The sequence below is a fragment of the Lissotriton vulgaris genome, chromosome 1_1 (assembly GCF_964263255.1).
Source record: "Lissotriton vulgaris chromosome 1_1, aLisVul1.2, whole genome shotgun sequence".
NCBI classification, from domain to species: domain Eukaryota; kingdom Metazoa; phylum Chordata; class Amphibia; order Caudata; family Salamandridae; genus Lissotriton; species Lissotriton vulgaris.
In genome coordinates, this window is record NC_141685.1 from 1,461,467,800 (window position 1) to 1,461,480,875 (window position 13,076).

Here is a 13,076-nt window from a genome sequence, read left to right on the forward strand (position 1 = left end):
TCGAAGCATCGGTCCAAGGGAACTGACCTGAAGTATAATTACTGTGACTTATGCAGTCTACTGTTAAGTGGATTGCGGGCTGGAACTCCAAAACCTGCTCCTTTACTTTTAAGTTGTCAATATGGCTTTCAGCTGTTCGGGGATCCATTGGAGGAATACACCATCAATCCCCTGTTGGGGTCAATATGGTGTGCCATCCGCAACAGATGCTTCAATTTCTTTGAGGTATTGGGTTGGAGAGTGGGGGAGGGATGGTTTTGGGTTGGTTTTGTTACTGTTTTCGCCCAGTGCTTAGATACTGTCAAGCTAGATAGGTACCTCACTGGGCGTCTGAATTCCTATAACCACCTATTACATGTCAATGTCAACCTCAATAAATCAGGTCCCACAGGGTCAACTGTGTATCATGTGTTGGGATGTAAGGGTCTATTAGACAAAATCAAATGAGGTGCGGTACTCCACCAAGTAAACAAATCTAGAGCTGATTTAGTTTAGTTACAGGAGACACACCTTATGGGCACCAAGACACCCTGCCTACCTCTCTATGCCTATGACTGAGTCAAGTTCAAGTTTTTATTATTATGTTTTGGCTCTCGTTGAGGGCCACATAAAAGACATACCATCAATACAAGTAATAATACATCAAACATATTTCATCTATATACAATATTTCTAGTACATATGTCGATCAAGTCCAAAGAGAAAAAAAAAAAAAAAAAAAAAAAAAAAAAATCATTCATTAAGTAAGCACAAAGAGCAGCTGGCACAATAAGTAAATAACATTAATAAATATCTAAAAAACTTTTAAAAAATTTAAAAATGAAGAAGCAGAACACTTCATTTGGAGGGCAATATAAAAATTGCATAAAAATATTTAGAGTAGATATACCTAAGCGGAGACAGATAGGTTTTAGCCATTTAAGGCGCAAAGTGCGAAGTGCAGGGCAGATCAACAGAACGTGCATGCGGTCCTGTATACTAGTATTACAAAAATTGCACATATTGGATAAACCGTGCCATTTAGAGAGAAGTACATTTAGTGGCAATAGATCGTACCGAAGAAGGAACCAGAATCTTCTGATACCATGAGGTAAGTTCCATAAAACATAATTTACTGCTTTTTTGGCAACATATGAGTTAAGGAGCAGATCACAACCCCCTTTTCCTTGTAATATGTTTTTATCGGTTAGGAGGCATAGTTCCCATGATGCCTGTTTTAGCAGGTTTTTTAGTTGTACTGGAGAGTACTGGAACAAAGTACCTTCCTCCAACCTCAGAATAGTCACCGCTTTTCTGAAGTTCTTTACAAGTAATGAAAACTCTTTAAAGTTGCCTAATAATTCACTCTTCAGCAGTGCCCTCATTGTCCCTGGTTCCGCTCTGGCTAGAGAGGCCACCCAACGTACCAGGGCACAGAGCCCCTGTACCCAGCTACCCCTTAGCCCAAACTCAAGTCTGCATGCTGCTAAAGGGCAGTTAGTATTTAGGGATGCGAGGGATCTCAGAAGTTTCCCTTCGGTTTTATTACAGAAATCCCATAGCTTTATATCTATGAGTTCAATGCCGTAAATAAGGGTAGCGGGAATCTTAGCCTTATATACTTCAAGCAAAGAGGCAAAATGTCTTTTGCCAGTTGCTGAGTAAAGTGTTTTAAGGCCATTGCCATGTGCTATAGCCTTTCGTGCACAGTATTCGATGTGAGGCCTCTCGCTCATGTTAGCCGCGATGATTTTCCCCAAAAAGGTGTAAGTTTTAACGACCTCCAATTTTTGACCACCGATTTGCCAGCCGAAGTTTTCCGAGCGGCACTTCCTTCTCCCCCCTATACACATAATTTTGCTTTTGGTGATGTTAATTTTCATAGAGTGGGAGACTGCAAAAGCATTAAGGGCTTGCAACCTATTTGCCAAACCTTTCGGTGTCAAATCAAGGAGGAGGATGTCATCAGCGTACATCAAGCATGAAACAGAGGCCCCCCCTATCACTGGAGCAATGCCCTCACAAGCCGCCACCACGGTAGGCAAATCCTGCGTATATAGAGAGAACAAAAGGGGCGCTAGAAGACAGCCTTGCTTTAAACCATTAAGGGACGAGATTCGATCCGAAAGACCTCTTTCCCCCCCCTGCAGCACCCTACACCATGTTTCCGTATGCAATGAGCGGACAAGCTCCAGCAAGTACGGGGGTACTCCAAGAAAAGATAATTTTCTCCACAGCGTTCCACGATCCACTCTGTCGAACGCTGTGGAGAAATCAATGAAGGCTGCATAAACAAATCCCCGTCTTACTTTCGTATACTTGTCAGCTATTACGTGCAGGGCGGTTAAATTATCTAGCGTGCCGTGTTCCTTACGGAATCCCGTTTGTTCGCGTGGTAAGATGTTGTTCTCGTCGACCCAGTCGGAAAGTAGCCTTAAGAGACATTTTGCAAAAATCTTGCCGACTGAGTCGAGGAGCGCAATCAGGCGGTAATTACTAGGGACTTCCCTTGCGCCCTTCTTGAAGATGGGTATCAGAATACTACCCCTCCAAGATGCTGGAACCCTTTTTGTCTCAAAACAGGATTTAAATAGAGGGTAGAGAATTTTACTCCAAAGTAAAGGCTCCTGCTTGAGAACAGTCATGGGGAGTTCGTCCGGTCCCATTGCACCGGACGAACGCATATTTTTTATAGCAGCTACTATTGTTTCCTCTGTGGGATAGTTAATTTCACCATCAGAGGTTACATCAGGGAAATTAGTATCCTCTATAATACCATTCCCCCCGTAGAGCTCCCAAATGTAGGAAGACCAAACATCTTCGGCAATAGGGATAGAGCAAGGGATTACTCTGTTGCCACATTCCTTCCCAATTATAGACCAGAATTCACGGATCTTGCCATGCACTACAGCTTCCCTTAGGTTAATCCATACTAGGTCTTCCTTCTCCTTTTTTATTGTCGCCTTCAATCCAACTCTCTTCCTTTTTAACCTAGATATTTCTTTTTCCCGTTCCCCGTTTCTGTTTAGAAACTGGGCGCGTACTAGTTTATTTATCTCTTTATTTAGTGTTCTCAGAGCACTGGGGATATATACCCGCTTTAAAGGACACCTAGCTTTATTAATATCTAAAATAATGTCCCGCATAAATTTTTCGAAGCTGGATATTTCTAAACCATGCCAAGCATTCAGGTCTGCCACAGTTTTGCACAAACTGTCATGCACCCTAGCAATTGCAGATGGATTCCAGTAGCATCTACCAGAGGAAGCATGAAAGTCCGTAACTTCACCGTTAAGAGACCATGATGCCGTACTAGGCGGTATTAAAGAAATAGTCAGGATAAGTATATTATGATCACTCAGCATCGTAGGAACTAATATAAGATCCAAGATGCGCGGGAATATATCATAATCAGATATCGCATAATCAATTATAGAGGGCTTGCCATGGGAATTATGCGTAAATTTTGCAGGTACATCGGAGGGGAATCTCCCATTTAAAATAAGCCCCTCGACTATCGATAATTCCTCAAGGAGAAGTTTCCCTCTTTTGCCAGTTGTAATTTTATCTGGGAAAACGGATTGTGGTATGAAAAACGCCTCTTCTTTTGCTCTGTTTCTGAAAAGATTCATACTAGAGTTAGATATTTTACAATTTAGGTCGCCTACTAATATAACTTGTGGGGCGGGAGTTCTATTTTTGATGAGGCCAATATATTGAAATACCTGCTTCAACACATGGTTAAAACACTCTCCGGGAGGAATATAGACATTTATAATAACAACAGACGTCTTCATGGGCAGTGTGGGAAGGTTTGCTATAGATATAGCCTGGAAGAGGTTACTAGGGTCGATGTACTGAGCAAATTTCCAATTCACTTTATTAGATAACAGGCAAGCGATTCCTCCTTTAGCGTGGCCTTTCTTGGAGGCAACAGCCGGGACTTCCAACACAAAATAGTCATTTCTGACATCAAGTTTACTAGTGCACCAGGTTTCTTGGATACAAATTACGTTTGCACCCAACGCAAATAAAAACTCCAGTTTCTCTGGGCTGTTGTGTATCCCGGCTGCGTTCCATGAAATAATTTTCAATTGGTTATTAAAGATGCTGAAATAATTTGGGATTATCTGTAGATTTAGCTGCTAAAGCACTGTGCAACCAATTCCATCGATTAGAATCCTCTAGCAAAGAGGAATTCTTGGTCAATGGGAGTGGTTTTATCTGGGACACTAAGCGTTTCCCTTTTGCTACCCAGACCTTTAAATCTTTAAAGGATGAACCCATCCCAGTTTGTTTATCATCTTTTTGGGGCATCCTATAAGACACATCTTTATAACCAAAGTTCATTATAGGAAGGACATCAATGCCTGTACATTGGAAGCACTCTGCCTGTTGCAAGACCAAATTTACAATTATTTTTGAGTAAAATTTCACCCTAATACTTGACACAGTTTTCCCCCCCAACAGAGAGACTAGCTCAATGTCACTTGATTGGATGAGCTGTAACTTATCTATTTCACCAAAACGTTTTAGTAACCATGATCTGTTTAAAGGTAAATCATTATCAAATAGCGGCAAAAAGTCCAACACATTAGTGTCCACATAAGATAAAACTTCTTTTTGCTCATGGGGAGCATTTGGCGGCTCCTGTCCCCCCACTATAATAGTGAAAGGAGAAGCCAGTGGGTTAAGACCCCCGAATTTCAGTTGATTAACATTCCCTGGATTCAGTTCAGGGGGAGATCTTAAACCCACCCCTGCTTCTTGTATTGGGACCTCCCCAATCGTAGGTAGAGAGATTAACGGAGTCTCAAGAGTATGGGAACTAAGACTCATTTCCACAGCCACCTCTGCTTTTGATGTAATAAATTCAATGGCACTACTTTCCCCATCACTCAGATGTAAAGAGTCTTGAAAAATGATTCGCCTCTGTCTTTTCTTCTTATGCTTTCTCACCGGTTTCCTTTTAATTCCTTTGTGTTTTTTATGTTTTCCATTTTTTTCCCTAACTTCTAGGTTAACCTCGGTAGTTGATTTTTTATTTTCCGCACAAAAGATAGGAAACAGATCTTGTGGTACCTGGCAGTCCAGTTTGGGCATACTTCCCTCTTCCAACTCTAGATCCCCCTTCATAGTGCACTTAGTTGCAGTAGTTTCGGTGGTTACAGGCGGGCCTTTAGCACTATTATCAGGATCTACCAAAGGTGTTGGTGCTGGGAATTTCAAATTTTCTGTACACACCTCAGTTTCCCCCTTTTTCAAGATAATGACTTGCGGGAGGAGTGGGGTGATCTTTTTCTCCGGCGCTTTTTGAACTAGATGTTCCAAGATTTGTGTAACCGAATCCAAGATGCAGTCCGAGCTACCAACAAATTTCCCCAGGAGAAACAGAATAGAGGCTAGCAGGTGTTCCAAGGCAATAAGGGACTCCGATACTGGTTTATCTACTGCCCCGACTGTGGGGCAGCTGCCAGACAAATTAAGAATTGGACTCCTAGAAGTACTTAATAAGTCAGACATTTCATGATTGCCAACAGAGGGGGTACTACTGTAGAGATGGAGCCCAGATGGAGTCGCCCTTCCCGGAAGTTTATTAGTTTTTGGAACATCCGGGCTGTCAGGTTTCACATAGCGGCCACAAAGTTCAAGGTCAATGGAAAGTGGTAATGAAACCTGCCCATCCATACTGTTCAAAGAGGACTCCAAGGGAGGGACGGGGACGTTAACTAAATCGCCTTTAGGCAAAGTTGCAGGAAGATCAATAGCCCCTCCCTCCTCAAGATGTACAATACTAAGGGAGTCAGTGGGTATCGTCTGTACTGGATCAGAAGTTATAGGCAGAGCATTGCTATGTAAAACATTAGTATAAGCCTCTTGGTTTGTTTGGGCCATGTTATCTTTTCCACCGGTCATTAGGAGTTTGTCCCCCGGTTTTTCCCATAATTCAAATAGCTGACATTGACCCTTTAGCAGCGGATTACTCACTGATTTATTTCTCAGGGGATTAGATTTTGTTTTGGCACAGGTTCTTCCACCCACCATTCTGCCAGAACGGAGCTTTTTAGTCATCTTTTTAGATTAAGGCTTCCCACACCTACGACGTATGTAGGAATGAATATTCCAAGTATGAGAGTGAATAATAAAAATAACTTGGCTACACACCAATGTGAATTAAAATTACAATAGTACAGCCAGCGTTCTTGTACAAACGTAGGAAATCACTTCTCTTGGACCGACGACAGGATAGAATTAGAGTGCAGAGAAAACGTTAAAATAACGGGGCCCAGCCCAGCCTACCTCGGCCACTGAGGGCCACAGAGGGCCCGCCCTTTGCCCGGGCTTCGCCCGGCGTCCCGCTCGCGTCCCGCGAGACGGGGGTGACTCTGTATTTGAGCGCCTCCTGGCGCGCGTTTGGCGCGATTAGCGCCGCTAGTGCTGCTGGGTAATGTAGTTTTTTCCGACCTCCACCGCGCTCCACACGGCTGCCAGACCCAGGAATTGAGCAGGGGTCGGCGGCGGGAGGCGGGAGGACGAAGGCACCAAAGTCAGCGGCAGCAGGTCAACACAAAGCCAGCTAGGGGTCCACACAGCGCCAATTTCCTTCTGCAGAGAGTCGCCCCCTCGACCGGGGTGACTCTGTATTTGAGCGCCTCCTGGCGCGCGTTTGGCGCGATTAGCGCCGCTAGTGCTGCTGGGTAATGTAGTTTTTTCCGACCTCCACCGCGCTCCACACGGCTGCCAGACCCAGGAATTGAGCAGGGGTCGGCGGCGGGAGGCGGGAGGACGAAGGCACCAAAGTCAGCGGCAGCAGGTCAACACAAAGCCAGCTAGGGGTCCACACAGCGCCAATTTCCTTCTGCAGAGAGTCGCCCCCTCGACCGGGGTGACTCTGTATTTGAGCGCCTCCTGGCGCGCGTTTGGCGCGATTAGCGCCGCTAGTGCTGCTGGGTAATGTAGTTTTTTCCGACCTCCACCGCGCTCCACACGGCTGCCAGACCCAGGAATTGAGCAGGGGTCGGCGGCGGGAGGCGGGAGGACGAAGGCACCAAAGTCAGCGGCAGCAGGTCAACACAAAGCCAGCTAGGGGTCCACACAGCGCCAATTTCCTTCTGCAGAGAGTCGCCTATGACTGAGTCATTTATGCAGGATTTGGACGGGGCTCCAGGGGAGTGGCCCTTATGATGCACCGCCGAGTATCATTCACATTCACATGCCAATGGATTGGCCCACATGGGAGATATGTGATTGTCCAAGGGTTTATCTATGGAGTGCAAATAGTAATAGGTAGTGTCTGTGCCCCCTCCACTCTCACAAACTTTCATTGATTGTTTAATAAACGTATGGGGAAAACTACCGGAATGCCTAGCGATTATGGGTGGCAACTGGAACAACGTAATACATGTTTCCGCCGATAGGGGACGGCCCTCCAGGACCATGGTCCAGCCCAAGGAGTCAAAGCTACAGTCCCTTGCAAATATGGTGGGGTGGGTTGATACATGGAGAATAATTCACCCCCACGACACAGGCTATACATATTACTCCTCAGTACACAATACCTTCTTCTGGCTCGATTACCTATTTATTCCAGAGTACTGTCTCCAGAGAGTGGTAGAGGCCCCAATTATGCCCCTGGGGTTATCCGACCATTCCCCGATCATGATAACACTCTAGCTCGGCCTACATTGACGTCCATTTAGATGGAGACTCTCCTCCTGGCATACAGAAAACAAGAAATATAACACTCATATGCATAAGGTGGTAATGGAATACTTTACCCTTAACGCAGACTCTGTCTCCTCTCCGGAAAGGCTTTGGAAGGCCATGAAACCCACAATATGTGGGGTATACATTAGTTATACCACAGCAGAACGAAAACTCCAGATGGGTAAACTTACACACTTGGAAACCCAAATAATGACACTAGAAACACACAGCCAAGACAGCGATGCGCACATAGCACGTAGGCAAAGGTTAATCCAACAACAGTATCAGAGTGAATTATTGGACGAGGCCCGATGCGCTTGGCTGGCATCTGACAGCAGAATATATCAGTGGGGTGACAAATCTAGCAAACTACTCTACCGACTATGTAGGCAGGCTGCAACGTCTATCCCTCTCCCTCCTACTTGCGACACACACTGGACACCTCTCACAGACCCGAAAGCAATCAGTTCGCACATTATTTTAGGGATCTCTACAGACCTAGAGAGGCCGTACACATCTCAATAATACAGTTTTCTAGCTGATAGACCACCACAAACTATCGCTGAGGAAACCCTTAGATGCGCCCATTACACTTGAAGAGTTAACAACAGCTGTGTCCGAGCTGCAGACAGGCCGGGCCCCAGGCCCTTATGTATTCCCTAGTGAGTTTTACAAAGCATTTATAACCCAGCTTGGCCCACATCTCCTTCACATAATTTAAGAACCGACTGAGATAGCGCGGTTGCCACCGGACTGGCGACACCCCAAAATTGTGGTTTTTCCTAAGCCTGGTAGACCACCAAAACAACACACTTCCTACCACCCAATATCTCTTCTGAACACAGAAGCGAAAATCCTTGGTAAAATCCTTCCAAATAGACTGCTACCATGCATGTCAGACATTGTCCACCTAGATCAAGCGGGCTTTATGCCCCATCATTCTACCCGCCATAATATTCGGAGACCTCACAACGCGATAGCATCTGTTGATTGTCTAGATAGACCAGCAGCCCTATGATTGGCGGATATGGACAAAGCTTTTGATTCCATTAGTTGGGCCTACTTACTTGCGCTCTTACCACTTTATAACTTCAGCCCACGGTTTATTGCATATATCAAGCTCCTATACACTGACCTAATGGCTACGGTTCGAGTTGTAGATGGCATCTCAGACTTGTTCCCAGTAGGGCATGGAACGAGGCAGGGATGCCATTTGTCCCCTCTCCTTTTTGCATGGCCATCAAGCCATTGGCCATATGGGTCCAGAAAGATGCGCTGATTCCGCACTGGCGTAACGAAAAGTGAGGGGGCCTCCCTGCACGGTACTTAGGGGGGCCCCCTCTGGGCTCATTCAGGAGCTCTCTCGGCCAGAGTTCAGTGCCGAGGGGGCCCCCTTGGAGATAGGGGCTCCCCCGCACTGCATGGGCTGCGGGGGTCTGTGTTACGCCCCTGTGATTCCGGGTTTCGAATGGACCGAGGATGTAGCAGATCGTATAACATTATATGCAGACAATATATTATTCTTCCTCACACATCCATATAAAATTGGCCCGAGAATATTGCAGATAATGCGGATCTTCAGGGCAACATCATGCTTGTACTTGAATCCTTGGAACTCCACTATCTGGCCATTCTGGGGTACACTGGGGCATACTAACAGGGCCGAGAATCTTCAACATGCAACAGACGGACTGCTGTATTTAGGAGTATTCCTGTCTGAGGACCCTCAAATATCATGGGTTTGAAATCTAGGCCTCGCCACTTAAAAGACGCGAACTAACATACAACTCTGGGCTAGACTGCCTTTGTCTCTCTATGGAACATCTGCAGACTTTAAGATGGTATCTCTCCCACAATTACTTTATCATCTACAGAATCACCCATATCCGATCCCACTATCCTGGTTCAAATATATCAATTCCCAAAAAATCAAACAGAACCTGTTAAAACATAAGGACACACTTTTCACATGCCCAATAAGGTGCTCTATCATTTTCACAATATTTGGTTATCAACCATTTCAAAAGCAAAACATGATAATTAAACATGTATACTTTGGTTGTCAAACTGTTTCACAGTAAACTCTGTAATCAATACAAACAATTTCTTCCAATGACAATTGGTAACCCAAGCTCACTTGGGATAAATATAAAAGTGCCAGTCTTATTCACAAAGTCAAAACAAACTTGTAACAGTTCAAAACACTGTATTCTTGTTTATTTTCATTTTCACATTTTCATTTCTTAGTAGATCGAAACGGCATCAAAACACTTCCCAATGCATTTCGGTGCAGACACCTTCATCAGGGGAACGCTGCAAAATATATACAATACACTTGTTTTAGCAGTTCACATTTGTACTACTGAACAATCTAGATTCAATAAAGTTTTGAAAAAAAGTGACAGACCAAACCACCGGTCCTTTAAACAAGAATCGATCAGTCTCTGTGCAAACAATGCATTATGTAGTGCAAAGCCCCAAGTGCTTAAAATCATGCAGAATGTACAGTACAAAAGCACCCTGTGTGTAAAAATAGTGCCAACCAAAACCATAGCCGAGTATGGTGATATAAACGTCACCCAAAGACTTGAAACACTGAGAAAACACACTAAAATTATCTCCCCTGCCTTATAATGAGGAACTCACCTACATGGATGCCATGGACGCCATAGACACAATTGTACAATCACAGCGATGTGCAGGCTGAAACTATGCACACTGCAAAAAGTAATGAAAGAATAGGATGAGGATAACCCCTCAATCCTGTTATCCAACAATGCCCATAAAAAACATTTTATAAACAACCTACTTCCAGCGACTTGCTTTATCGTCTCCTTTTCCTCCTATGGTAGTAACGCTGTATCGCTGTTCTTTAAAACTGCAAGAGAAATGTGACCATGTAAACTGCGTCTTATCGCCTCGCCGGAATTCTAAAACAAACGTTCCCTCCAGCTCTTACCTCTGTGATTAGTTCTCATGAAAAACAACTTCTCTGTCCTCCATGTGTACAATACCCTGTGATGCTCTGCCTTCTGTGTTTTTACTTCCACTTGTACGTGGCGGCAAAGGCCCCTGGATATCAACGACAGACTACTTGCCCTCAAAACACTGAAAATAGACTCAGTGAAATGCAAACACTTAGATATGTCTTAGTATGAACTAACTCAATCTATTGTTCCCAAATGCAAAAAAGCTCAAGCAATTATTTATATGGGGTAAAAGTACCCTGCTAACAATGAATGAGTGAAAATAAATATAAATCAATAAAAACATTTTCAATACAATCATATTATTACTGCAATCGTTTTTTTTTAACACAAACAGTTACTTATGATACACCATGAAAAATAAAGTTTTATTCACAGAAAGCATGTGAACTCAATGTTATCATTCAACCCACAAGGACTCATGGTATTTAAAAAACGAATCCAAATTGTTTCTCTTTGTGCCAGGTATCTGGCAGCATCAACATGTGGCAACACTGACACCTGCTCAAGTATGGTGAAACGTAACTAAGGTATAGTGTGTTTTTTCTACCCCCCAGTGCAATGCTAAACATGACTTTCACATTGACCGTACGGATCATACTTTTATGCTCCCTCAATCTGATTTTGACTTTCCTGGTGGTTCACCCAACATATACAAGCCCACATGGACACTTAATGGTGTATATTACCATGCTAGTATTGCAATCGGATGTGTGCTTCAATTTAATCTGTTTCCCTGTATGTGGGTGTGCAAATTTGTCACCCACGATCACATTCCCACAGTGACCGCAGTTGTGGCATTTCCGCATACCCTGCTTTAAGGTGTCTATTCATCTAGGATCTTTCTTTCCAAGGAACTCCTTAATGTTCTTAGATCTCGAAAAAGCAAAAATAGGACGACCCTTGAAAACTTCATGGAAGTCATGTTCCTTCTCTATGATTTCCGAACGTTTTTGGATGTAATGCTTTATCGCTGTTGCAGCTGTGGTGTATTTCAAAAAACAAACTTCTCTTGCTGATGGCGGTTTAATATATTTTCTCAGTAGCAGTGCTCTATCTAAATGAAAAGCTTTTTGTGTTGCCACCTCTACAACTTCAGATAGATAGCCTCTCCTCAAATATTGATGTGATAATTCCTCAATGTCTGTTTTACCCTGAATGTCGTCTGAACTGATCCTTCTGACCCTAATGAATTGTGACAGTGGCAAATGATTTTCGAGAGTAAGTGAGTGAAAGCTGTTATAATGGAAAGCATTATTCTCCTGCCAGTGGGTTTTTTATACACCCTTGTAACCAAACTGTTGCATTTTCTTTCAATGAGGATGCCCAAGTAATTGATGGGGGTGGAGTTAATGAAGTGTGTGAATTTTATTTGGGGATGACAGTTATTCAGCATGAGTAACGCATTTTCTAATTGTTGCCGTGTCCCTCTGCATAGTATCAAAATGTCGTCTATGTACCGGAGGTACATAATCAAATGATCTGTCCAAGAGTTATTGTGCAAGATGTGTGTGTCTTCGAACTTGGCCATAAAGATGTTTGCATACGTCGGTGCCCCAGTAAAACCCGTGGAGGTACCTGTCTTTTGTAGGTAAAATTGCTGTTTCCATGAGAAGTAACTGTGATAAAGACTGAATTGCAGTAATTCCAACAGAAATATGTTAAGTGATTCTTCGTAGTCATGCTTCACAAAATCCATCCCACTGCCTCTATACCTTCCCCATGTGGAATCGATGTATATAGTGATGATACATCAATGGTCCCTAGCCATATTTCTGCGTGAGGTGGTATCATGACGTTATGTTGTTTGTTGAGGCAGTCTGTTGTGTTTTGCTCGTATATGATCCAGTTCTGCACAAGAGGTCGCAGATGGTAATCTAAAAATGTGCCTACTGGTTCATGCAAGGACTAGCATTCAGTCACAATGGGGCGGAATGGGGGGTCAAGAGGATCTTTGTGCAGTTTAGGGAGCATACAAATATGCAGTTTTTTGGGGTAATCCGATATCAAACATCTGAAAGTGTTATCATCGATCCATCCAAGATCTTTAGCTTTAGTCTAAAATCTGTAGTAAGGTGATCTGAAAAACGGAAGTAGGATCTGATTCCAAAGGTTTATAGGTGTCAGTGTCCCGTACATGCTGATCAACTTTAGATTCATAGTACGTGGTATTCATGACAACCAACGCTCCACCCTTTTCAGCAGGTTGGAACGTCAGTTTCTCATACATGGCCAACTTGTGTAAAGTTGATAATTCCTTTTTAGACGGATTGGTCCGCTTATACTCTTTTTGATGTATCAATGTTAAATCTTTTTTGATCAGTAATTCAAATAAGTCAAGTGCTTTATGCGAAATAGGGGATATGAAGGTGCTTTTAGGTTTGAAAATTATTTTCGGCTCTA